The following is a 24327-nucleotide window of genomic DNA, read 5'->3' on the forward strand; positions in this document are numbered from 1 at the left end:
TGGTAGCCCGGAGACGGATACTATTAGCTTGGAGGGACTCAAAGCCCCTGAAGTCGGAGACCTGGCTATCGGACATGGCTAGCTTTCTCCGTTTGGAGAAAATTAAGTTTGCCTTGAGAGGCTCACTGTTAGGGTTCACCCAGAGGTGGCAGCCGTTCGTCGACTTCTTCGCGGAAAATTAACTGTCAGCAGAAGGGTTAGTTTAGCTTAGAGTAGATGCTTAATAAAGGTGGGAGCTGTCAGGGAGGGAGACGGCTTTTGCACTATGTTTATAGTTTCATGTACATTGTTTATTGTGCTGTTATAATGCCAAAAAATACCTCAATAAAATCTTTATTTTAAAAAAAAAAGGGTTTAACTTATGGATATTGTTTGGGAAGTTATTAAGGGTTATCTATAGAGTACTGTATCTTTTTGGGGTGGTCAGGGTTGATAATTGATAAACTGTTTACTGTGTGTTTATAATATGTTAACTGGATTCATAGAATAAACATTGTTTTTATTTTAAAATACTGTTAGATCTCTGCTGCATCACACCTGCAAAGTGGGCCCTTGTGCTCCCCATAACCAAAATCTGTTTAAAGTTGTGGGTCAGGTGAACTCCATGATATTATTTGGGGTTCTCTAAACCCTGACTTATAATACTATCATAATAACAATATTTCTTGTCGCAAGTAGGCTTACATTAACACTGTAATGAAGTTATTGTGAAAAGCCCCTTGTTGCTACATTCGGGGGCCTATTCCGGGTACTCGGAGGGAGAATTCAGAATGTCCAAATGACCTTACCCACCAGAGCACAACTCCGTGAGATACAAGGGCACAGGGAAGAACACAGAGTGGCTATGAAAGCCAAACTTCAGGTTGAACTCATGGGCAAGGAACATTCAAACAGAATGGAGATAACATTCAACTCCCCGAAAGATCATGACAGCTGCCATGGATAAAGAAAACCCATGGTCAGACTACATGAAGGGACGGAGTGAACACTCCCTTCAACGAAGCAGATGAGTTGTTGATTATGAAAAGTTCACTTCCAAGGAGCACAAAAAGTGAATCAGACAGAGCAAACCAAGTGCCGGAAAGGCAGAATACTAGATTTCAACTCCCAAGTCAACAAAGCAACAGAACCCACGACTCCTCCAAATGTGACCAGAACAAGATCTGTAAAATTGGTCACGCCTCCAGACCATCTGGATTTATAATCAGAAACTTGAGGGGGGGGGGGGGGGGGGGGGGGGGGGGGGGGGGGGGGGGGTGGTGAGTACCTAGAGAAAGTTTCTGCTGTACATTTGTTCGGTTGCGTCTTGGAGAAGGTGGAGTATAATTGTGTTTGGCTCAGCAGGGGTTAATGTAGGGTTGAAGAATAGTACCAGCCACTGTATAATGTAGAGAGACATGTGGCAGGAGACAGAGTTGTGTGGAGAGAGTTGAAGATATGTCCACCTGAGGTTAGCTCCTAGTTCGGGTTAGCATTTGTACATATGTGACTGTGTGGAGTTTGCATATTCTTCCCGTGACTGCGTGGGATTCCTCTGGGTGCCCCGAATTCCTCCCACAGTCCAAAGATGTGGTAAGGTTGATTGGCTATGCTAAATCGCCCCTAGGTGGGGTTACGGAGATAGGATGGGGGATTGGGCCTAGATAGGGTGTTCATTCAGAGGGTCGGTGCAGACCCAATGGGCTGAATGGCCTCCTTCTACACTGTAGGGATACTACGTTAATATATAAAGAGTTTGAATTATCAAGAAACACTACTGTTCAATCATATAAATCTCTGAACCTCTTAGTGGGACCAACTGAACAAACGCTTACAACGCTTAAGGGTGCACGCCTCCTGCCAGCACATGGCTCTGCCAGGGAGGGGCAGTGGGGCCCCACCCCAAGCACCAACCCGCTCACTTTAGAAATTCACACTGTTTTCTTACTCCAATTTGAAACATGTACTGACTGACTATTGAGAAAATAAGGCCTCGTAAGTGAGTGCAAGCAATAAATTTAAATAAACCTCATCGCAGTGTTCAGAATATACTTCTGTAAGTAACAGAGCGTGCTTAAAAGGTAGCCTGAAGTAGACGTGGTCGATTGAAGCTGATAGGATAGTCTTCATTCTTCATTGTGCTAGGCCCTGGTGAAGCTGCTATTGATATGTAAATTGATGTGACAGCTAACCCAGGGAGAGCTCGTAGCAAGCAGTGCATTGTGGCTGTCGGCTGTGAATAAGACATTTTAAGTTCCAAGTCTTTGATCATATCGGATCCTTCTTGCGATGCTGTAGTCCAAGCCTGGACATGTGGGTACAGATGGTTGTGTGCTCTGCTGGGGAAGTTGTAACTGTAAGTACAAAGCTGTACTTTACCCTTTCCAGTCTTGTTGGATTGATGATTACGAGCATGATCAACTCTGAGAACAATGGCAAAAGGGGAAAAAGCCTTTTACAGTCCCTCCTCCTTTTGGCAAACAATAATTGACCTCCTGTTTAACTGAGCTCTTATTTCTGTTTGGATATATTTCAACAATTTAAAAATAATGTAGCTGTATTTCAGAGGATTAAGTTAAAAATAAACACCCAAGTACACAAAACACACGTGTGCACTTTGTTACCTCAAGACTAAGGCATCAGATGTTTTGTTAAGAATCTATTCATTGCTCAGGATAAATTCTAAAAGAGGATATTACATTCATAAACTACGTAATATTTCTCCTGGACAAAATTGAGGAATCAGAGGTATGTTCCAGGTGGCAGGGGACAATTTCTGCACAAAGAAAGCAGCAAAGGCCAGTGAACAATGCAGCACTCACTATGAGTTCAAACTGCTGCCAGATGAATTTCAGCTATGTGCTGAAAATCTCTACATGCGCACATTGACGTACAATGTTAATGCCTGGATTTTATTTCAAATGTGTCACGCTAAATGTCAAAAGTAGCTATTTCAGTTGTACAAATCTGAACAGTTCGTCGGGGCATTTAGTTATATAGGATGTTGCCATGTACCAATTATTGAGACTTTTTGAATTTGCTTTCTTTAGTATGATGCGTTTGCCTTTGGGAATCTGTTGGACTGAATGTTGTGCGTAAGCGATATCTTATTTTATTGGGTGGGGGAAGGGCTATCAATTGAAGTCAGACTACTTCCTTCCTGGCAACCTGAGTGGAGGGAAGCCTATGAACCAGGTTACTGTACATTCAGATACATTGAAGGGCAGTTTGTGTGATAAATCTGTGCTATTGCCTTCTATATACTGGAGAATTTATTACTAATTCCAAGGCAAGTCAGCCGCATGAAAAATGAATAAATCTGTGTGGCTTGAAAACCACCTACAGAGATTTTCTAAAATAAATTGAGACGTGTTTACAAATCTCCTCAAATTTTTTTTTTACTTCTGTGAATCGTTATTGCATTTTTGCTTTTATTGCCGGTTTAGATCAGTTGCTGGATAGTTGGTTTGTGATACAGAGCAAGGCCAGCAACGCGGGTTTAATTCCCATACTGGCTAAGGTTATTCATGAAGGCCCCGCCTTCTCAACCTTGCCCCTTGTCTGAGGTGTGGTGACCCTCAGGTTAAGTCGTCACCAGTCAGCCCTCAGCCTGCGGTCCTCTGGGGCTGTGGCGACATTACTTACTATTTCATTGCAATGAAATGCAGAGTACCAGATAATCCCAAGCACTTGACTGAATAAAAGTGCTGTTTGGTGTTGCATTGAAATGTGGACCTAGTGGGAGAGGTCAGCATTTATTGCTCATCCCTAATTGCCCTTGAGAAGGTGATGCATTCTTGAACCTCTGCAGTTTGTGTGGCAGAGCTACACCCATTGTGCTGTTAGGGAGGGAGTCCCTAGATTTGACCCAGTGACACAGAAGGCGGTATCGTCCAAGTCAGGGTGTGTGGCTTGAAGGAGAAGCTGCAGGTGGTGGTATTCCCATGCATCTGCTGTCCTCGCCCTTCTAGGCAGTAGAGGTTCTGGGTTTGGAAGGTGCTTTTGAAGGAGCTTTGGTGAGTTACTGCAGTGCATCTTGTAGATCGTGCATGATGAACTGTGGTAACTCACCCATGTTCCTTTGACAGCAGCTTCCAAACACGTTACCTCTACCACTCAGAAGGACAAGGATAACAGATGCATGAGAACACCATGACCTGCAAGTATTACATAGAATTTGCAGCCCAGAAACAGTCCATTTGGCCCAATCCTTCATAATGACATAATGATAGCTCTTGGGGAAACGTCAACAAAGAGCTCTATTGCAACTGCACAACCAGATGCTAATTTTGTCAATCAAAACAGTTAAGCAGAGGATTTGTTTTTAACTCTCAATAACTAATGCAGCCTGTTTATGCTTATAGTTCAGAGCGTGGGGAGTTTAAAAGCTTCTGATTATGACAGTTAACTGTCCTTCAAGTGTATTTACTTCTACTCCCACATTGCAGATTCAGGCCCTTGACACCGCCAAAATGGTTTGAACTTGCACTAAGTTCTAATGGCCTTGCTGAGTTTAGGTTTCCCTCCTGTGCGAACCACACCCTGCCCTCTTTCCCTTCTAGCAATGGGAGAGGGACTTCTACATTGAGCTCCCACTCATTTCTAAAGTTGGGATGTCGCCTCAAAAATCTGGCCCTATGTTTTTGGTGCCAAAATCTAAATAATTAATGTAAGGTGTGAACTTCAGTAGTCTTAGCACTGATCCATGTGACACCTGACTTCCATCTTCTGCCACTATGAATACCTAGGCTTTACCCCTATTCTTGGCTTTCTGTCTTATAGCTGGCAGGCATCCACTCTGTTACTTGTCCTCTGCCTCCAGATTCTTGACCTTATTGATTTGTCCACTACATGCTAGTTGACTAGATATGTGACATCTGCAACATTGCTTGTCTACTCTGTCTCTAAATAATTCAGTGAGTTTGATCAAGCAAAATGTACCTTTTTCATATCCATGTTGACTATCCATTATCATATTTTTTTATATCTATATGTTTTTCTATGTTTCTTTTCAAAAGGGATTCTATTTTTTTTCTACAATGTTAAATTGATTCATCTATAGTTCTATCTCCCTTCCTGAATATGGGTGTAATATTAGATATCCACCAATCCTTTGACATTATGGGGTAAAATGTGCTTATAGAACAGTGTTTTTCAAACTTTTTTTCCCTGGGACCCACTTTTACCAACCAGCTAACCTTTGCAACCCACGACGCACGTTCTTTGAGACCCACGCAAGCCGACCTTCACGACCCACCATTTTCACTTACCTTTAGTGTAACAGATGAGCCTGCTTGGTCCTCACGATCTCACTCGCATTGTAATTCAATGTTACATTTCTACTAAAGACTTAAGCTGACGATTTAAGTTCTTGCTGCATCCTTTGAAAAAAAATCAAGGTTTGTCCTCGAACTCGCCATGCTTAGTCTTCAAATGCCTTTGAAGTTTTGAGGGTTTGAAACTTTAATTTGCCAGTGCTTCCCTGCATGTAACGCATATGGGCTTTGTAGCCTGATTTACATTGGCACCATTAAAGCCATACCTCAAGAAATCATCTTTATACTGCTTTGTTCCCAATTTTAGTTTCTTAATGGGTTGTTTACCAGAGGCCCTGGAGCTCTGGACACAGCTCACACCAGCACTGCTTTGTCCTGCTGTGGACTCTCCTGCGCAGCTCTCTCCAGCAGATTCAGTTGTGAGATTCTGGTCTGTTTGTGTCTCTGGCACTCTCTTCCTTATTACAACATGATCCATCTTCAGTTCTTCACAGAGGCCTTTTTTAAAAAAATGTAAAAAAATTTAGAGTACCCAATTCATTTTTTCCAATTAAGGGTCAATTTTCACGTGGCCGATCCACCTAGCCTGCATGTCTTTGGGTTGTGGGGGCGAAACCCACGCAGACATGGGGAGAAAGTGCAAACTCCACACAGACAGTCACCCGAGGCCGGAACTGAATCCAGGTCCCTGGCGGCTAAGCACTGTGCCACCGTGCCACCACAGGAAAGGGGATCAAAAGTTGTGAAAATAATTTACAAGCGGAGAAAGCAGGAAAAACAATGGAAAACACAGAGAGGAGGGAAGTGCTCATGAGAGGTTTCTGCATGCACCCTGCAAATTTCACATCACCTACGACAATATTATTTTAATGAAGCAGTAGATTATTTTCTTATAGGTTTGTTGCCATTTTCCCTCCAATAGGAGTGACCAGAATTTACAATTTCTACACCACAAATCCACATGAAATTTTAAACTATCATTGCACTTAAAGAAGTCCAGTGAAGTGAAAGTTGCACATTTTGTGCCTTCCTTCATCCTGATTTGAGTACCAAAATTAAGTGATAACTTTCCCACCTCGAAAGGGTGTAATAGATCCATTCAAATTTATGACTCATGATTCTTGTTGGGTAAGTACATTAGGGGATTGAAGTTAAGCCATGATCTAACTAATGGTTGAAAGGTCACCTCCTCTCCTGTTGTTCAAATAGGAGATTTTCTATTGTTATTGAACTCTGCTTGTAGCAGTGTGCAAAAATCCGAATTAGTATGCATTACTCCATCTCAATCCTTTTAAAAGTTAATTTCTTCTTGCTTAACAGTAAATATATTGAAGGCAGCACGGTGGCACAGTGGCTAGCATTGCTGCCTCATGGCGCCGAGGACTCTGATTCGATCCCGACCTGAGTTTGTAGTTTAGTTGGGCAGCATGGACGGCACGGGCTTGGAGGGCCGAAGGGCCTGTTCCTGTGCTGTACTTTTCTTTGTTCTTTGTTCTTTGAGTCATGCTTCATCTGGAGTTTGCACATTCTCCCGGGGCGGAATTCTCCGCTCCCGCACGGCCTCGGAGGCCGCTCCTCGCACCCTATTCACCCCCCCCCCCCCCCCAACAGGGGGCTAGGAGCGGTGCTCTGTAAATCTCAGCCGCCGGGCCTTGACGCTTGCGTCAGCGCGTCGAGAATGACGCGACGGCGGCGCCTAAGTGATGTCAGCCGCGCATGCGCAGGTCGGCCGGCTCCAACCCGCGCATGCGTGGCTGACGTCACGACGGCTGCCGGCTCCAACCCCGCATGCGCGACTGATGTCACGACGGCTGCCGGTTCCAACCCGCGCATGCTCGGTTGCCGTCTTCCCCTCCGCTGCCCCGCAAGACATGGCGGCTTGATCTTGCGGAGCGACGGAGGGAAAAGAGTGCGTCGCTTGGAGACGCCAGTCCGACGATCGGTGGGCAACGATCGCGGGCCAGTCCCCTCCCGAGCACGGCCGTGGTGCTCACTCCCCTCTCCGCCCCCCACAAGCCACAAACGAAGATTTGGCGCCATGTTTATGACGGCAGCGACCAGGTGTGGTTGCCGCCGGCGTGAACAGGTCGGGAACGTCGAGCCGCTCGGCCCATCCGGGCCGGAGAATCGCTGGTTGCCGTGAAAAACTGCGAGCGCCGATTCTGCGAGCGGGGGGTGGGAGAATCGCGGGGGGTGCCAGGGCGGCGTGTCGTGAGTCGCCTGGCCCTCCTGCGATTCTCCCATCTGGCGTGGGGAGCTGAGAATTTCACCCCCGGTGTCTGCATGGGTCTCACCCCCTCAATCCAAAAAGATGTTCAGGGTAGGTGGATTGGCCATGCTAAATTGCTGCTTAATTGGGAAAAAAAAGAATTGAAGGCTCTAAATTTATTTTTAAAAACAATAAATATATTGGCCAGGTGTAACCAAATACCATGTACTGCATTGTGGTCAGGTATAATAGCAGAGGAGCTTTTAGAAACTGCATTCAGTTTAAAGTTTTTCGTAAAATCAATCATCATAGAAACTGGGCATTTCATTATATTTGTTGACAGAAAACTCCCCACAAGCAACCTAGTAGAACTTTTGTTTTCAAACACAAGATAAAATTGACATTGAAATGCACTTGTCACTTCACATAATGTCAGCGTGATTGAAGTGACCTGTGGGACTTTGCATATAAAAGTGTATCATCTTCAATGTTTCATACCGCTTTCTAGTTTTCACTCTTGTATCTTGGAATTTGGGCCCAAGCAACTGGGAAACATATCGGGCACGATTCTCCGAGGCCGCACCGGTTGGGAGAATCGTGGGCCGCGCCAGTTTTTCACGCGACGCCGGTCCGACGCGCTCCCGCGATTCTCCCAACAGGCAAAATCAGTCCCGTCGGGTTCCGTGCAGCGCAAGCCAGAGAATCGCCCGAGACACCCTAAATAGCGATTCTCCGGTACCCCTGCTATTCTCTGGCCCGGATGGGCCGAAGTCCCGATGGCGTGACACCAGTTCACGCCGTTGCCGTTCACATCTGCTATTTTTAGTTGTCAGCCAGTCGTGCTGGCTAACGCTGAGCGCTGAGGAGGTGAGCGGACAGTCCCGGAGTCTCCGCAGACTGGGGAAGGCATCCCCGAGAACGCTGCAGCCAACGGGGGGAGGGGGAGGTGGGAGAGGGAGGGGGAGGGAGTGGAGGTGGGAGGGGGGTGGGAGTGGAGGGGGGAGGGGTGGGAATGGAGGGGGGAAAGGGGTGGGAGGTGGGAGGGGGGTGGGGGGGAGGGGGGACGGGGAGGGAGGGAGTGGGATGGAGTGGAGGGGAGGGGGGTGAGAGGGAGGGAGTGGAGGGGGTAATGTCGTTTTGGCTCTGGCGTATTGCTGCCTGTGCCACATGTCAGCCGCCCTGCCATGGCTCCCCGTCAGCACTTGTTTCCTGGGGCGGCCCGGCATTGATGGGCTATGCTGCTCGGCAGGCATGCTGGATGACGTGGTGCCACCCTGCTCTGCCCGCTGCCCACCAGATGCGCCAGGGACGGGCCGGGGGGGAGGCTGAGCGTTCAGGGACGCCCCGTGATGAAGTTAATGGGACGGGGCCCAGAACCACCACCTCCCTCGGGGAGCCCGGTGGCTCCCGGGCCTCGCTGTGGGACGGAGGTGCAATCGGAGACGTGGCCTGTCGCCCCACCAACACCTGGCGCTGCCAGTCCTGGAGGCCTGCAACGGTATCGAACAGGGTCCAAATGTTCGCAGAGACGGAGTCCAGGGAGTGAGACATTCCTGCCAGGGACTGTGCGACCTCAACCTGTGAGTGCGCGACGCCATCCAGCACGTGGGTCAGGCGGTTGATGCTCTCCGCGACTGACTGCTGGGTCTGGGCCGTGACCCGGTGAGACTCGGCCAGGGCCCGGAGCGCGGCGGCGATGTCGTTTTGGCTCTGGCGCATTGCTGCCTGTGAGAGGGCAGCCCTCTCCTGGGCCATGGATGACGCATGCACGTGAAGCCCAACGTCTTGCAGAACCTGACCCATGGCCGAAACCGTTTCACCCATTGCCTCGACCGCGGTCGCCACCCGTGCGGTGTCGGCCCAGATGGCTGCGATGAGCGGCACCACTCCCTGCTCCTGGACGCGGATGGACTCCTCCAACTGCGTCTGCAGCTGCTGGAAGACGTCATTGTGTCCCTGGGTTTCCAAATGCATCGGGTGTCCGGGTGGGTCGAATAAATCCAGGAACCCGGGAAACGTCTGGAGGGCAGCTGGATGCTGGGCCTGGGCTGCCCTCCGACCGTCCAGCCCCTCGGCTGCTCCGACCTCCACCTGCTGTACCGGCTCGGCTGTGTGGTGCACACCAGACCGTGGCCCAGGAGCCTCATCAATTATTTGCCCAACCGAGGTGAGTGTCTCTGGAACGGTGGATGGTGTGGGATAGAGCAGTGCTGCAAGCTCTAGGTCTTCGTCCGTCAGCACGTCTGGTGCGTCCTGGTCCCATTCACGGCCCGGCGCAGGGCGCACGCGGCCCATGTAAAGTTCCGCAGCGGGTGACTCCGTTGACTGCGTGGCTGTCCTCTGTGCGTCTACGTCCACTCTCCCCGTCCTGTCCCCGTCACTGTGTTGTCTCATGGCCCGACCTTCGGGCAACGCACAGCCATGATTGTCGTCACTGTCCATCCTCTGTACGTTCCCCTCCAGAGTCCCGGAATGAGAGGATGGCCCTCCTGGCTGACCTCCTGCCACCCTCTGGCGTGCGACCCTAGGTGCGGGTGACGTTGTGGATGGTCGGCTCTGTGTTTACATAGATACATAGAATTTACAGTGCAGAAGGAGGCCATTCGGCCATCGAGTCTGCACCGGCTCCTGGAAAGAGCACCTTACCCAAGGTTAACACCTCCACCCTATCCCCATAACCCAGTAGCCCCACCCAACACTAAGGGCAATTTATCATGGCCAATCCACCTAACCTGCACATCTTTGCACTGTGGGAGGAAACCGGAGCACCTGGAGGAAACCCACACACACACGGGGAGGATGTGCAGACTCCGCACAGCCAGTGACCCAAGCCGGAATCGAACCTGGGACCCTGGAGCTGTGAAGCCACAGTGCTATCCACAATGCTACCGTACAAGACGGCCCTGGACGTTCGGTGGCTGACCCTGGGGAACAGAATGATACGGGGTTCGTTAGACACGCTCGGCCGAGTGTACGGTGGTCCAATGGGCAGAGTGTGAGGGGAGAGAGGATGGGGGGTCCAGTGGGCAGAGTGTGAGGGGAGAGAGGATGGGTGGTCCAATGGGCAGAGTGTGAGGGGACAGAGGATGGGGGGTCCGATGGGCAGATTGTGAGGGGACAGAGGATGGGGGGTCCAGTGGGCAGAGTGTGAGGGGACAGAGGATGGGGGGTCCAGTGGGCAGAGTGTGAGGGGAGAGAGGATGGGGGGGTCCAGTGGGCAGAGTGTGAGGGGGGAGAGGATGGGTGGTCCATGGGCAGAGTGTGAGGGGAGAGAGGATGGGGGGGTCCAATGGGCAGAGTGTGAGGGGAGAGAGGATGGGTGGTCCAGTGGGCAGAGTGTGAGGGGAGAGAGGATGGGTGGTCCAATGGGCAGAGTGTGAGGGGCAGAGGGTGGGCTGGGGGGGGGGGCATGTAAGGTTGTCTCACTTGCTGCTGTGCCTCCAACCTTGCATTGCGCGACCTCCCGGGTGGCGGACCCTCCAGCGAGGTCCAGTGCCCTCTGTTCAAAAACTGTTAGGGGGTGCAGCACGGGCGAACCCCCTCTGGTTCTCGTACGCTCCCGGTTGTTGTGAGCAGTCTTGTCCTGTTTGGGGGGGGGGGGGGGGGGGGGGGCATAGATAAAGCATCACAATTAGGCGGGTATCATCAGGGCATTCAGATATAGGCTACATTAATGCAGGGTGCGGGGAAAGTTGGAGCCACACCATGGCATCTCTCCAGGGGGTCGCAGCGCTCATGTGGGTCTGTTACAACGTTGTTCACCCGCCTCCACTCACTCTCGACCCCCCCCTCCCCCTCATGCCCGGGGGGGGGAGGGGGGGATGGTTGTGACCCGGGGGCACCCTCGTGGCACTTACCCTGGCAGCCCTGGTGAGGTCGTGGAGCTTCTTTCGACACTGCTCCCCGGATCTTGGGGTCTGCCCCACAGCACTGACTGCCTTGCCCACCTCACGACAGGCCCGTCGCACAGCGCTAGAAGGGTGACGATGCCCTCGTCTTGGGCAGAGGATGCCCCTGCGCTGCTCCTCCTCATTGAGGAGGGTCTCCAGGTCAGTATCACGGAACCTCGGGGCGGCCCTCCGTGGCTCGGACATCTCCCCCCTCCTTCTGCTCCAGGTCCTTCCGTGCACAGATCGTGCCCTTTAAGACGCAGCACGGTGTCATTCGGGCGTTGCGCGCTGACGACGGGCATTTCATGCCACACCCCCCGTGTTCCTCGCGGCCCCGATACTAGCCCTTTTCCGGGGCCAGAATCGGTTGCGATCGGGGCCGTTTCGCACCGTCGTGAAATTCAACGGAGTTCACGACGACGAGGTCGCTCCGGCGCGGCCTCGGAGAATCGCGCCCAACATCCCTCAGAAACGTCATTGCGTGACTGTCAGTTGGGTTCGCAGAAATATCGAGATACTGGGAAATATTTCACTCCAGCTGAATTCAGCACAATGTCAATTTTCAATCAACGCACAGGCTGCTTTTACGCTGTTTTGTAACAATTCAGGTTCCAGGAGCGTGGCTCCCATTGGTTCAGCTGTTAAATTAATTTCCCCCAGCTTGACAGAAAACCCAGCAGGCACAGGAAATTATTTGGAAATTAAACTCACGAGGGATGTGTGAGATCACCCATTAAACACCGTCCCCAAACGTTCAAATTGCCCCCACAGTGATACCATTAGGAGCTTTCTTATTCAGGTGAAAATGATGTTTGCCAACCCCTTGATCCACAACCTCAAAGTGTGGGGGGGGGGGGGGGGGGGGGGGGGAGAATGGGCAGTTTAGTGACATGGGATTAATCATGGCCAGGATTCTTCGATTCCCCCAACCGCGTGTTTCCAGGCACCGCGCGCGTGTTCGCTGGTGACGGGATTCCCTCTTCCCGCGACTTGCCAATGGGACTTCCCATTGAAGCCAGCCCACATCGCCAGGAAACCCATGGGCGGGGGTGTGCTGCCAGCTGGAAAAGAGACTCCCGACAGCCGGATGATTCCGGCCCTAATTTCCCTGCTTTCACCACTCCCCACCACTTATTAGTTGATACAGCAAAATAATTCACCTGCCTGTTAGGAAATTCATTCATTCTGTGTGTTATGCATACTTAAAGATGCATACTGTGGAGACAACATTTAAGGTAAAGGATGTTCTACTGCTTGTTACATCTGTCCCTGCCTAGTAACCAGGGCGGGACCCTGCTGGGGTGTTCTGACAGGTCTTATTTAAGGAAGGATGTAAATGCATTGGAAGCAGTTCAGAGAATATTTATTAAGCTAATACCTGGAATGGGTGGGTTGTCTTATGAGAAATGATTGGACAGGCTTGGCTTGTATCCATTGGAGTTTAAGAGAGCAAGAGGTGACTTGATTGAAACTTAACATTCTGAAGGTCTTGAGATGGTTGATGAGGAGAGGATGTTTCCTCTTGTGAAAGAATTTAGAAATAGGGGTCACTGTTTAAAAATAAAGGTTCACTCATTTCAGACGGAGCGGAGTTTGTTTTTCCCGCAGAGGGTGGTGCATCTCTGGAACTCTCTTCCTCAAAAGGTGATGGAAGCAGAGTCTTTAAATATTTTTCAGGCAGAGCTAGATGGATTCTTGATTTCAAACAAAGGGAATGAAAGGGCAACCTTTGTGGGCAGCACGGTAGCACAAGTGACTAGCACTGTGGCATCAAAGCGCCAGGGTCCCAAGTTCGATTCCCCGCTGGGTCGCTGTCTGTGTGGAGTCTGCACGTTCTCCCCGTGTCTCCGTGGGTTTCCTCCGGGTCCTCCCACAGTCCAAAGACATGCAGATCAGGTGGATTGGCCATGCTAAATTGCCCTTAGTGTCCAAAAAGGTTAGGAGGGGTTATTGGGTTACTTAGATAGGGTGGAAATGAGGGCTTAAGTGGGTCGGTGCAGACTCGAGGGGACGAATGGCCTCCTTCTCCACTGTATGTTCTATGAAAGGTTCTTGGGGATAGGCAGGAATGTGGAATTGTGATTACAATCAGATCAGTCATGATTTCACTGAATGGTGCAGCAGGCTCAAGGGGCTGAGCGGCCTACTCCCGCTCTTAATTTGTATATATAGTTTGTACGTCATCAGTTCAAGGGTCAGTGAAAGGCAGTTCTTGGGGGTCAGATTTTAGTTTGTCAATTTTAATCCTAAATGTCCCAAATAGGGAACAGGGACAAGAAGAGGTCCCACTGAAGTAATAATAAAGCATGAAAAGGGCTGCAGTTAGTAGAGTGGATTGGGCTCAGGGGAAGTCATGGCAATCAAAGTGAATTCAGGAGAAGCCTCAGGTATCCAAGGAGACAAAAGAAGGTAGGTGACTAGATGCTGCGGCCATTGGGCAGAAGTTGGAGCAGTGACGGTCGCTTAGCCTGGTTGAAGAGCTGAAATTGTGCTTGTGGGAAATGTTCAGTGTACTTGGGATTGATTGATATACAGTGTGAGTCAAGTCCAGGTGGGTTGTTGAGAAATCCATGGAATCTGTTTTGGTTGCATCTGTCATTTATTGTGCATTGTGGTGTGTTTGACACAGGTGGGTGTGTTCGATGTAGGGTTTGCTCGTTGATTCCTCATACGTATTCTTAATGTTAAAAATATAAGATGGATATTATGAATTGTTTTATCTTTCTGAGCATGTATAGTAAAGTCTATTTTTGTTTGTTCAAAACCCATGGAATTGTGTGGTTTTATTAATTTAGTAAGCTTCTTAAATCTTAAACTTTGTTATTTTAAACAAAACATTCCTAACAGAATGACCCCCACAATCCGGGTCTGACCAAAGATCGTAACATGTCACAGTATTGATCACAGTCTTTGCCTGCACAACGACCTGCAGAATCGTGCTGAGGTGACGAAAGGCGGGTAGTCCCTTCCCTGAGCAACAGACTGATTCATGTTCAGAAGGACTGTGAAGATACCAGCAACCCTAATGTCCATTCAGCTATCAATAGAGAAACCCTCAGCTTTTGCATATGGTAGGATCACGAGTACCTAGCATCCAATTAGAGAGAGCGGGAAAAAAAGTAAAAGAGCAAAGGGGAAAGAAACAGAAATAAATAGAGAGAGCAGAAGGAGAAAAACATGAAGGAAGAAAAATATTGAGCATGAAGTATACAGCAACCCATACAACATTTACTGAAGCATTTGTAATTTTCACAGTTTAACACTAACATTTCTTAAACAACGGCGTGGGCCGACGCACGCAAAACAAACCTAAAACACAAATGTCTCCTACTACCCCCGTCCTTTCCCTAATTATCCGTATACTGAGTTCCCTGACCTTATCTAACACTGCCATGCCTCCTGTTTTCTTCTCCGCCCCCTTTTTCCCCCACTTACTGCTGACGTTCAATTTTCTTTGAAGAAGTCGATGAACAGTTGCCCACATTACATTTACAATATAACATTGTAAATTGTTTTTATTGCGTTATTGCATCTTATATTTCATAATTCACAACTTGCATATTACAAAACCACGCAAAATAGGAAAATTTAAAAAAGACAAATAAAAACTAGCACATATTGCCTTCCCTCCGCTGTGACCATGTCTCCCCTTTGGTCAGCATACATCTGTTATAATCCCCAGTGTGGCCAGAGCACATATTTACAGGTGTCTATTTATAGTTTGTTTTGGGCCTCAGCTTGCCCTCGGACCCGTCCCCTGCGGCATGTCCTTTGTCCCACCCCCCCTGTCTCCCCACCCCCCTTTTCTCCTTTGTCCCGTGGTTCACCCCGCCATACTCTACTGGTTGCTGGCTATGAACAGATCTTGGAACAAATTGGTGAACTGCTTCCACGTCCTGGGGAAGCCCTGTTTCCACCCCCGTATGGGAAATTCTGACAAGTCGGACAGCCCGTCTGCTGCCTTGGGTGGTGCTGCCGATTACTAGCCAAGCAGGATTCTCCGGCAGGCGATCAGGGACGTAAAGGCTAGGGCGTCAGTCCCCCTCCCAGTTCTGGCTGATCGGACCTGAAGACGCCACTTACAATATAAATTGAACAACAAGGCAAAGTCACTCCTACTTCACTCCCATACTAATGGTATAATGTACAGCACAGTAAAGAGCTTCCCAAAATATAGGGACTTCTGGCCAAATGCGTGCTCCAACAACTCTCTCATCAGATGATCATTATTGCATTAGTGCATAAAAAAGATTACACTCCAGGAAGTTGAATATGGGCAAAATTCTCCCAAAGGGAGACAAAGTGCCGATGCTGGAGTGAAACCCGGAGTGTTTCACTCCGGCGTCGGAGACTACTCCTCGCCCCCTATTCTCCCCCCCTTCCCGGGGGCCTAGGAGCGGCGGCATGTGTCAAAGCGGCGCGGCCTGAATTACGCGGCCGGCGGCGCCTAAATGACGTCACCCGCGCATGCACAGGTTGCCGTCTTCCCCTCCGCTGCCCCGCAAGACATGGCAGATTGATCTTGAGGGGCGGCGGAGGGAAAAGAGTGCGTCTTTCAGAGACGCCGGCCCGCAGACGCCTCCTGAGCACACCCCTGGTGCTCGATCCTCCCTCCGCCCCCCACAGGCCCCACACGCAGTGGACGCGCGATGTTCACGCCGGCAGCGACCAGGTGTGGTTGGCGCCGGCGTGAACCGGTTGGTTCGGCAGGCCGCTCGGCACATCCGGGCCGGAGAATCGCAGGTCGCCGTTAGAAACGGCGCACGGCGATTCTCCGAGCGGCCTGTTGCAAAACACGACACGCCGTTTTGGGGGGGTCGGAGAATCGCGTGGGAGTGCCAGGGCGGCGTGGATTGATTCGCCCGGTCCTCCCGCGATTCTCCCACCCGGCGTGGGGTCGGAGAATCGCGCCCTATGTATCCTAAAGTGATTCTAGCGGTAATATGGGCATGTGCCTGTTGGTGAATTACATTGTTTACCGTGGCATGGGGAAATAATATAATTGAAATATCCGAAGTGGTTCATTCACCACACTGGTATATCTGGACACCTGCTTACACCAGGAGGCATTGAAAGGCAGGTCTCAGTTGGGGAATCTGTGTCTGTGACTGGGGTGGATGCATCTGATGACAGTAACAGCTATTGAACAGTGAGAGGGAAGCCAGGCCAGGTTTGTCAAAGAGGAATATCGATCAAATGAGGCCAGTCAATATGGCTGTGCATGTTAACACTGGAAGGAACCTACAATGACTACCGTCCGGTGGCATTGACGTCTATCATTATGAAGTGCTTTGAGAGGTGGTCATGAGTCACATCATACTCCCAGAATGCCTTGATCCATTGCAATTTGCCTACCACCACAACCGGTATACAACAGATGCCATCTCTCTGGCCCTACACTTATCCATGGAGCATCTTGACAACAAGGACTCCTACGCCAGACTGCTATTCATTCACTACAGCTCTGCCTTCAACACCACAATCCCAGCCAAGCTCATATGAAAACTCCAAAACCTAGGACTTGGCTGTTCCCTCTGCAACTGGATCCTCTACTTCCTGACCCATAGACAATCAGTAAGAATAAACAACAATACCTCCATGCTAGTCCTCAATATCGAGGGCCCCACAAGGTTGCGTACTTAGCCCCTACTGTAATCCCTGTACACACATAACTGTGTTGCAAAATTTGACTCCAACTCCATCTACAAGTTTGCTGATATCATGACTGTAGTGGGTAGGATCTCGAACAACAATGAGAGAGTACAAGAGGGAGATAGAGAACCTAGTGGTGTGGTGTAATGACAACAATCTCTCCCTCAACATCAACAAAACCAAGGAGCTGGTCATTGACTTCTGAAAGCGAAGTATCGTACACACCCCTATCTGCATCAATGGTGCCGAGGTGGAGATGGTTGACAGCTTCAAATTCCTAGGTGTGCACATCACCAACAATCTGTCCTGGTCCACCCACATCGACGCTATGACCAAGAAAGAACAACAGTGCCTATACCTCCTCAGGAAACTAAGGAAATTTGGCATGTCCGCATTGACTCTTAGCAATGTTTACAGATGCACCATAGAAAGCATCCTATAATCTTATTATAATCTTTCTTATTGTCACAAGTAGGCTTACATTAACACTGCAATGAAGTTACTGTGAAAAGTCCCTAGTCGCCACATTCCAGTGCCTGTTCGGGTACACAGTGGGACAATTCAGAATGTCCAATTCACCTAACAAGCATGTCTTTCGGGACTTGTGGGAGGAAACTGGAGCACCCGGAGGAAACCCACGCAGACACAGAGAAACATTAGATTCTGCGCAGACAGTGACCTAAGCGGGAATCGATCCTGGGACCTGGCGATGTGAAGCAGAAGTGCTAACTACTGTGCTACCGTGCTGCCCCATCCTATCTGGCTTCATCACAGCTTGGTATGGCAACTGCTCGGCCCAAGACTGTAAGAAACTACTGAGAGTCGTGAACACAGCCCAGTCCATCACGTGAATCCGCCTCCCATCCATTGACTGGCAAGTCATGCTAAAGTTGTATAGACCCTTGGTAAGGCTGCACTTGGAATGTTGCGCACAATTCTGGTCGCCACACTACCAGAAGGATGTGGAGGCTTTGGAGAGGGTGCAGAGGAGGTTTACCAGGATGTTGCCTGGTATGGAGGGTGTTAGCTGTGCGGAGAGGCTGAATAGACTCTGACTGTTTTCATTAGAATGACGGAGGTTGAGGGGTGACCTGATAAGAGGTCGACAAGATTATGAGGGGCATGGATAAAGTGCATGGTCAGGCACTCTTTTCCAGGGTGGAGGGGGTCAAGGGGCATAGGTTTAAGGTCTGTGGGGCAAAGTTTAGAGGAGATGTGCGAGACAGGTTTTTTTAAGCAGAGGGTGGTTAGTGACTGGTACGCATTGCTAGGGTGGTTGTGAAAGCCGATACATTAACGGCATTCAAAAGGCATCTTGACAAACACATGGATAGAATGGGTATAGAGGAATACGGCACAAGGAAGTGCTGAGGGTTTTGACCAAGGTTGGTATCATGACCGGTACAGGCTTGGAGGGCCCAAAAGACCTGTTCCTGTGCTGTTTTGTTCTTTGACTCTGTCTACGCCTCTCGCTGCATTGGGAAAGCGGGCAGCCATATTAAAGACAGCTCCCACCCGGGTTACTTTCTATTCCAACTTCTTCTATCGGGCAGGAGATACAAAAGTCTGAGAACACGCACTGACAGGTTCAAAAACAACTTCTTCTGCTGTTACCAGACTCCTGAATGACCCTCTTATGGACTGAACTGATTTATTCATACAACTTCTCTACTGAGTAGTACTACACTCTGTATGCTTCACCTGAATGTTCCTATGTATTTATATTGTGTATTTGTGTTGAAGGGGGGTGTCCTGAGATGAGACCCCTTAAAACCGGATAGCTAGGATAACACTAGAATAGTTCTACATAAGTTAGTTTGTTGAGGATTGAGACTAATCATAGAAATTACAGCCAATAATCATTATTAATCATTAAACATGTAATCTTAGAACATACCGTAACAAGCATTTAAACTCTTGCTAAAAGCAGTGGCCACATTGTATGATGGGATTTAAGCTAGCTAACTTGCCCACGTTTTTAAGACAAACAGAATCAGACAGAAATAGTGTGGTCAGCAATAACAGTCAGCTCAGTAAACAGTTCTTATCAGTGCCCCCAATATCCTGTCTCAGACACTCCATGGTACAAAGAGAACCAACTTCCACATCCTGCATCCAGACGAACAATGAGGTGGGCAGGAAATGGTTGAGATAAGCAACATGGGAATGGGAGACAAACAAAACATAATAGAGAAAGAGTCCTGGTGAACAACAGGTGACAGGATGGGGTGAAATCATGAACTGATCAGTCATCATGCTGCTTAAAGTAAACTTCATTGGTCAAGATAAAATTGACAGCTTCAAGGATTGGATCAAGTCCAACTGGGGTCGGCTATTGATTTTTTGAAAATTGTATAATTGTGGTATCTGAACCAGTGTAGAGTGGTTTTGGCATTTATCCAAATCACTCGCCCTCGTACGTTGACCAAGCTTGGAAAAATAAAGCAGTCTTGACCAGAGTTCATGTGTCTGCAGTCTGTGTGTTCAGCTGAGCTATAACTAAGTGGGTGGAACCAGCTCAATACTCAGTCCTTGAAAACGCTCCTACAGATTTATGTCCTAAGTTTTTTCATATATGGAAAAATCTGTCTGGACTGTATGCAGAACTATACTGTACAATACCTCAGTGCAGGTGACAATAAATCAAATCCAAATCCAATCCACGCCACTCTTTAATAACAAGGAAGTAAGTGCTTTTGGTGAGAATGGAGGAGGGGATGATTTGGATGTTTGGATAGTGCAATGCAGTGGAAGCAGTAAGAAATATTATGACATTGTGTGTGTTTGACAAGTTACTTCAGCTCATCTAATGTCATATTTTTGTAAAGTAAAATGTCGGTCACGACTGGCCATTAAATATGAATGATGGAGTCTTTCCACCAGGAACAGCGGAGGGGTCACTTACCTGGTATGTACACTGACGCCACGCACTCTATACATCTGTGCTTTGGGCTCAAAATCCCAGAGGAGAGACTTCTCCATTTTGTAGCTACCAGCCAGAAAGCAAAAGGCCTCTATGATAGAGCAGCATGGTGGCACAGTAGGTTAGCCCTGCTGCCTCTTGGCGTCAAGGTCCCAGGTTCGATCCTGGCTCTGGGTCACTGTCATGTGTTAAATGAATGAATACATTAATAAATGTATTATTCAGCAAATTTAAAAACAAATACTTCAATAAATAATTATTTTCATCTTTTGGTTTCTATCTTCACGCCATCGTTTTAAATTCAATCCTGGGACGGTGGCTTCCCTGACCGGGCCAGCATTTATTGCCAATCCCTAGTTGAGGAGGCAGTTAAGAGTCAACCACATTGCTGTGGGTCTGGAGTTGCACATGGACCAGACTATTAAGGATGGCACATTTCCTTCCCTAAAGGACATTAGTGAACATATGGGTTTTACGACAATTGGCTATGGTTTCATGGTCATCATTATACTTTTAATTCCAGATATTTATTGAATTCAAATTTCCCCATCTGCAGTGGTGGTGTGGGGTAGGGGGGGGGGGGGGGGGTTTCGAACCCGGGTTCCCAGAGAATTACCCTGGGTTTCTGGTTTACTAATCCAGTGACAATGCCACTACGCCAACACCTCCCCCATGGACCCCTTAAATTAAGAGACCCCCCCACAAATAACTACACAGAAACTCCCCCCCCCCCCCAAATAAGGAGAACATCCACAGAGACCTTCCCCCAGAAAAGAGACGCCTGTCAGGAAGCCCCCACATTGGAGAGACCCCTGTCAGGAAACCCCCCAGAAAAGAGACCCCTGTCAGGAAGCTAGAGAGTCCAGACAGAGGCAATGAAAAAAAACTACTGCTCTAACACTCACCTGGGCAATACACCTGGCTCAGACATGCAAAGCAGCACCTATCAATTCACGGAAAGAGAAAAACAGTCAGCTGAGTTGAAACCCCCTCCGATCTTTGGGCTGCACGCCATTCCTTCATTTCTCTTTGATATTAATTTTACTCTGCTGTGATTGATACCTTCCGCACACACAGGTGTCAGCATTGCACCATTAATCCCTTTCATGGTAAGTGCTCTGACTGCAATGTTTAGAAATATCCAGCTTGGCAGCTCCTGGACCACTTGAAATTGAGTTAAGTGCTGTCAATTTCCAGGTGACTACTTCAAAATCACTCGAGCATGAAGGAAGGTGATTGGAAAGTGCTTAAATCTGTTTGAAGTGGTCCAGGACCTGTCAATCAAAGCTTAATGTTTATGAACCTCACTTAAACTATACTCAGTGAGTGAATGCTGCCAGATCTCATGCCCTGTCACTTGCTGAAGCATTTTCCAATAGTTAAACATTTCTGTTTTTAGGAGGGAAAAGGATAAGGGGGTAATGATTCGAACTCCAAATGCAGTAGCAATTTCCCGATGTAGAATGATACTGATGAAAGTTGTATTAAAGCTGTCTGCATGATGGAAAAGCCGCGAGATATTTTTCCTCATTTGATTTCCCTTGTGCAGACCGCCCCCGCCCCCCTCCATGCCCCAAGACTATCCCATCCTTGAGCGTTGCAGTGCAGCTTTCTTTTGCCCTTCCTCAATGTCTACACGTCTGCTTTACAGGCAGGGGTGCTTTGTTCTTCTTCATATTTCTTCCCTTCCTAATCCAGGGACACCGACTGCTAATTGTCGTGTCTCCTGGGTACAATCAGCAAACTGTGGCAAGTGCAGCAATCAGGACCTTTATTTATCTAAAGTAAATATTTGCACAGATCAAGCGTTAGATCAAGCCCAAGGTGAGGTGCAATAGGTTGGATCAAACAGCCTCGTCGCTTCACCGAATCGGACGCGGCAAGACTGTTTAATTTGCGATGCTCAGATCTTCTAACGAAATCTCGCAATCTGGATCTCGCTCCCACAGGGCATGATCCAGATTTACATTTTTTTCTTTTCTTTTTTTTATTTTTGCATAAATTTAGAGGACCCAATTATTTTTTTTTCCAATTAAGAGGCAATTTAGTGCGGCCAATCCACCTACATAGAACATAGAACAGTACAGCACAGAACAGGCCCTTTGGCCCTCGATGTTGTGCCGAGCCATGATCACCCTACTCAAACCCACATATCCACCCTATACCCGTAACCCAACCCCCCCCTTAACCTTACATTTATTAGGACACTACGGGCAATTTAGCATGGCCAATCCACCTAACCCGCACATCTTTGGACTGTGGGAGGAAACCGGAGCACCCGGAGGAAACCCACGCACACAGGGGGAGGACGTGCAGACTCCACACAGACAGTGACCCAGCCGGGAATCGAACCTGGGACCCTGGAGCTGTGAAGCATTTATGCTAACCACCATGCTACCCTGCTGCCCTACCTACCCTACCTCGCATTTTTTTTGGGTTGTGGGGTTGAAACCGATGTAGACATGGGGATAATGTGCAAACTCCACACGGACAGTGACCCAGGGATGGGAATCGAACGTAGGTCCTCAGCGCCACAGTCCCAGTGCTAACCACTGCGCCACATGCCGCCCTCCTACATATTTAAGTGAGCAGTTAGGCTCGCTACTGCTCACTTAAACACGTTGGCACCCATGATCTCAGGCTCACACTGCCAAAGTGCCCAGGTGCCAGGCTGCCCGGGCCGGCCCTTCCCTTATGACGTGAGGTGAAGGGGCCTCGACGGCCCCTAGCAGGCAAGGGGAAAGGTCCGGAGATGCCGCAGTGGGGATGCCGAGGAGGGGTGGGGGCCCGGAGATCAGTGCGGTAAGTGTGGACTCAGCGGGGCATTCCGCACTGAGGCCAAAAGAAAAGGTTCCCATTTGATGGCGGGGTCATTAAAAGCGCCCAAAACAGGACTCTTTTTTAACCCCTCCATTAAATCGCACCCAAAGCCTTTTCTTGCCAACTTGGATCTCATATGTCTCTCTTGTGTAGGCCATGAATTAGATTCCGTTTGAATTTGAATTGGTTTATGGAGCAATTTAAGAATGTAACTTTAAGAATGGGATTTTTTTTTAATCCTCAAGGAAAGAAGAAAAGTCTGAGGTTCCATTCTGCTATATTGAAATGTAAACCTATTGCAGTCATTGTCCCTCTCAAACATGGTAAATTGAGCCAACGATAAATATCAGCATAGTTTTCTGAACAGTTGGAAGCTCAAGTTCAACTCTATGCCTCCCTCAAAGAGTTTGCCTGGTTAATTCCTTAATAAAGAGCAATGAAAAGCAGTGGCATTCTAAATCGGCACAAACTCCATATTCCAATTTTTAACTGCTCACTTAACTATGTAGGAGGGTGGCATGTGGCGCAGTGGTTAGCACTGGGACTGCGGCGCTGAGGACCTAGGTTCGATGCCCATCCCTGGGTCACTGTCCGTGTGGAGTTTGCACATTATCCCCATGTCTATGTTGGTTTCACCCCCACAACCCAAAAAAAATGCAAGGTAGGTGGATTGGCCGCACTAAATTGCCTCTTAATTGGAAAAAAAAAATTGGGTCATCTAAATTTATACAAAAATTGTATGCAGTGATCTTGACTGAAACAATGCAAGGCAATCTGGTTAAATTACTATACCGTGTTTAAGATTTTCCACTGATTCAGCTCTAGTTGTTTGCCTACAGAATCATCACTGCACTTCAAAAAAATAAATTACAGGCAGAATTTAGTGGCAGCAACATTAGTCCTTTCCACAGGTTGGAGAACCAGGGGAGTCCCACAAGTTTCCACAAGAGGCCCAAGGTAATCCGGCACCTACATCAATGGGCCTCCCACTGAATTAAGTCCGCAGTGGGGCAGAAATCCCGCCCTAGAGCTGCAGGTGAATGGAAGCAGTGGCAACTGCTGGTATTGCCCTAGGTCCTCTGCCGAGGATCGCAGCTGAATCCCCAGATAGAGGTGAGTGTGGGCAGAATGGGGTTTGCAGGGAGGGGTAGCACAGCCAGGAATGCGAGGGAGTTCCACAGCATGGGCGGGGCGGGGGGGGGCTTCCTGCTGCCTCCTCTTCCCAATACGGTGTCAATCGATCAGGATCAGAACACTTGAAATGGAGGCTACTCTGCCTCCCCCCCCCCCCCCCCCCTCACACCACCCCCACACCACCTTAAGGCCCTACTACCCAATTATTCACCACCTGCAATGACGGAGGTGGCCTGCCATTGATCAGTGGCAGGATCTTTTGGTCCCACCGTTGTCAACGGGATTCCCTGGTGAATACCCTCCTCACCACAGGGAAACCCATGGCGGGGGTACATTGTCAACTTCTTGATTGGCGGTAAGTTCCAGCCTATATACGTTTAAGTGTTTGGATTATTAATGGACGGTATATTATTTGACCTGCATGGTGTGTCATTGGAAGAGCCA

General features: G+C 48.8%; 1 protein-coding gene across 6 annotated transcripts in view; it reads left to right on the forward strand.

The window, feature by feature from the left end:
• Nucleotides 1-24327, forward strand: part of ankrd6b (ankyrin repeat domain 6b) — a 287955-nt gene that overhangs the window by 104370 nt on the left and 159258 nt on the right. The window contains exon 1 of one of the 6 annotated variants that reach the window (XM_038799353.1): nt 2180-2335. The exons of the other annotated variants lie outside the window; for them this stretch is intronic. The gene's annotated coding sequence lies outside the window, so the exon portion shown is untranslated. Of the gene's footprint in view, nt 1-2179; nt 2336-24327 lie in introns of those variants that run through there. 6 annotated transcript variants of the gene reach the window in all.

This window comes from Scyliorhinus canicula, chromosome 6, assembly GCF_902713615.1.
Source record: "Scyliorhinus canicula chromosome 6, sScyCan1.1, whole genome shotgun sequence".
NCBI lineage: Eukaryota > Metazoa > Chordata > Chondrichthyes > Carcharhiniformes > Scyliorhinidae > Scyliorhinus > Scyliorhinus canicula.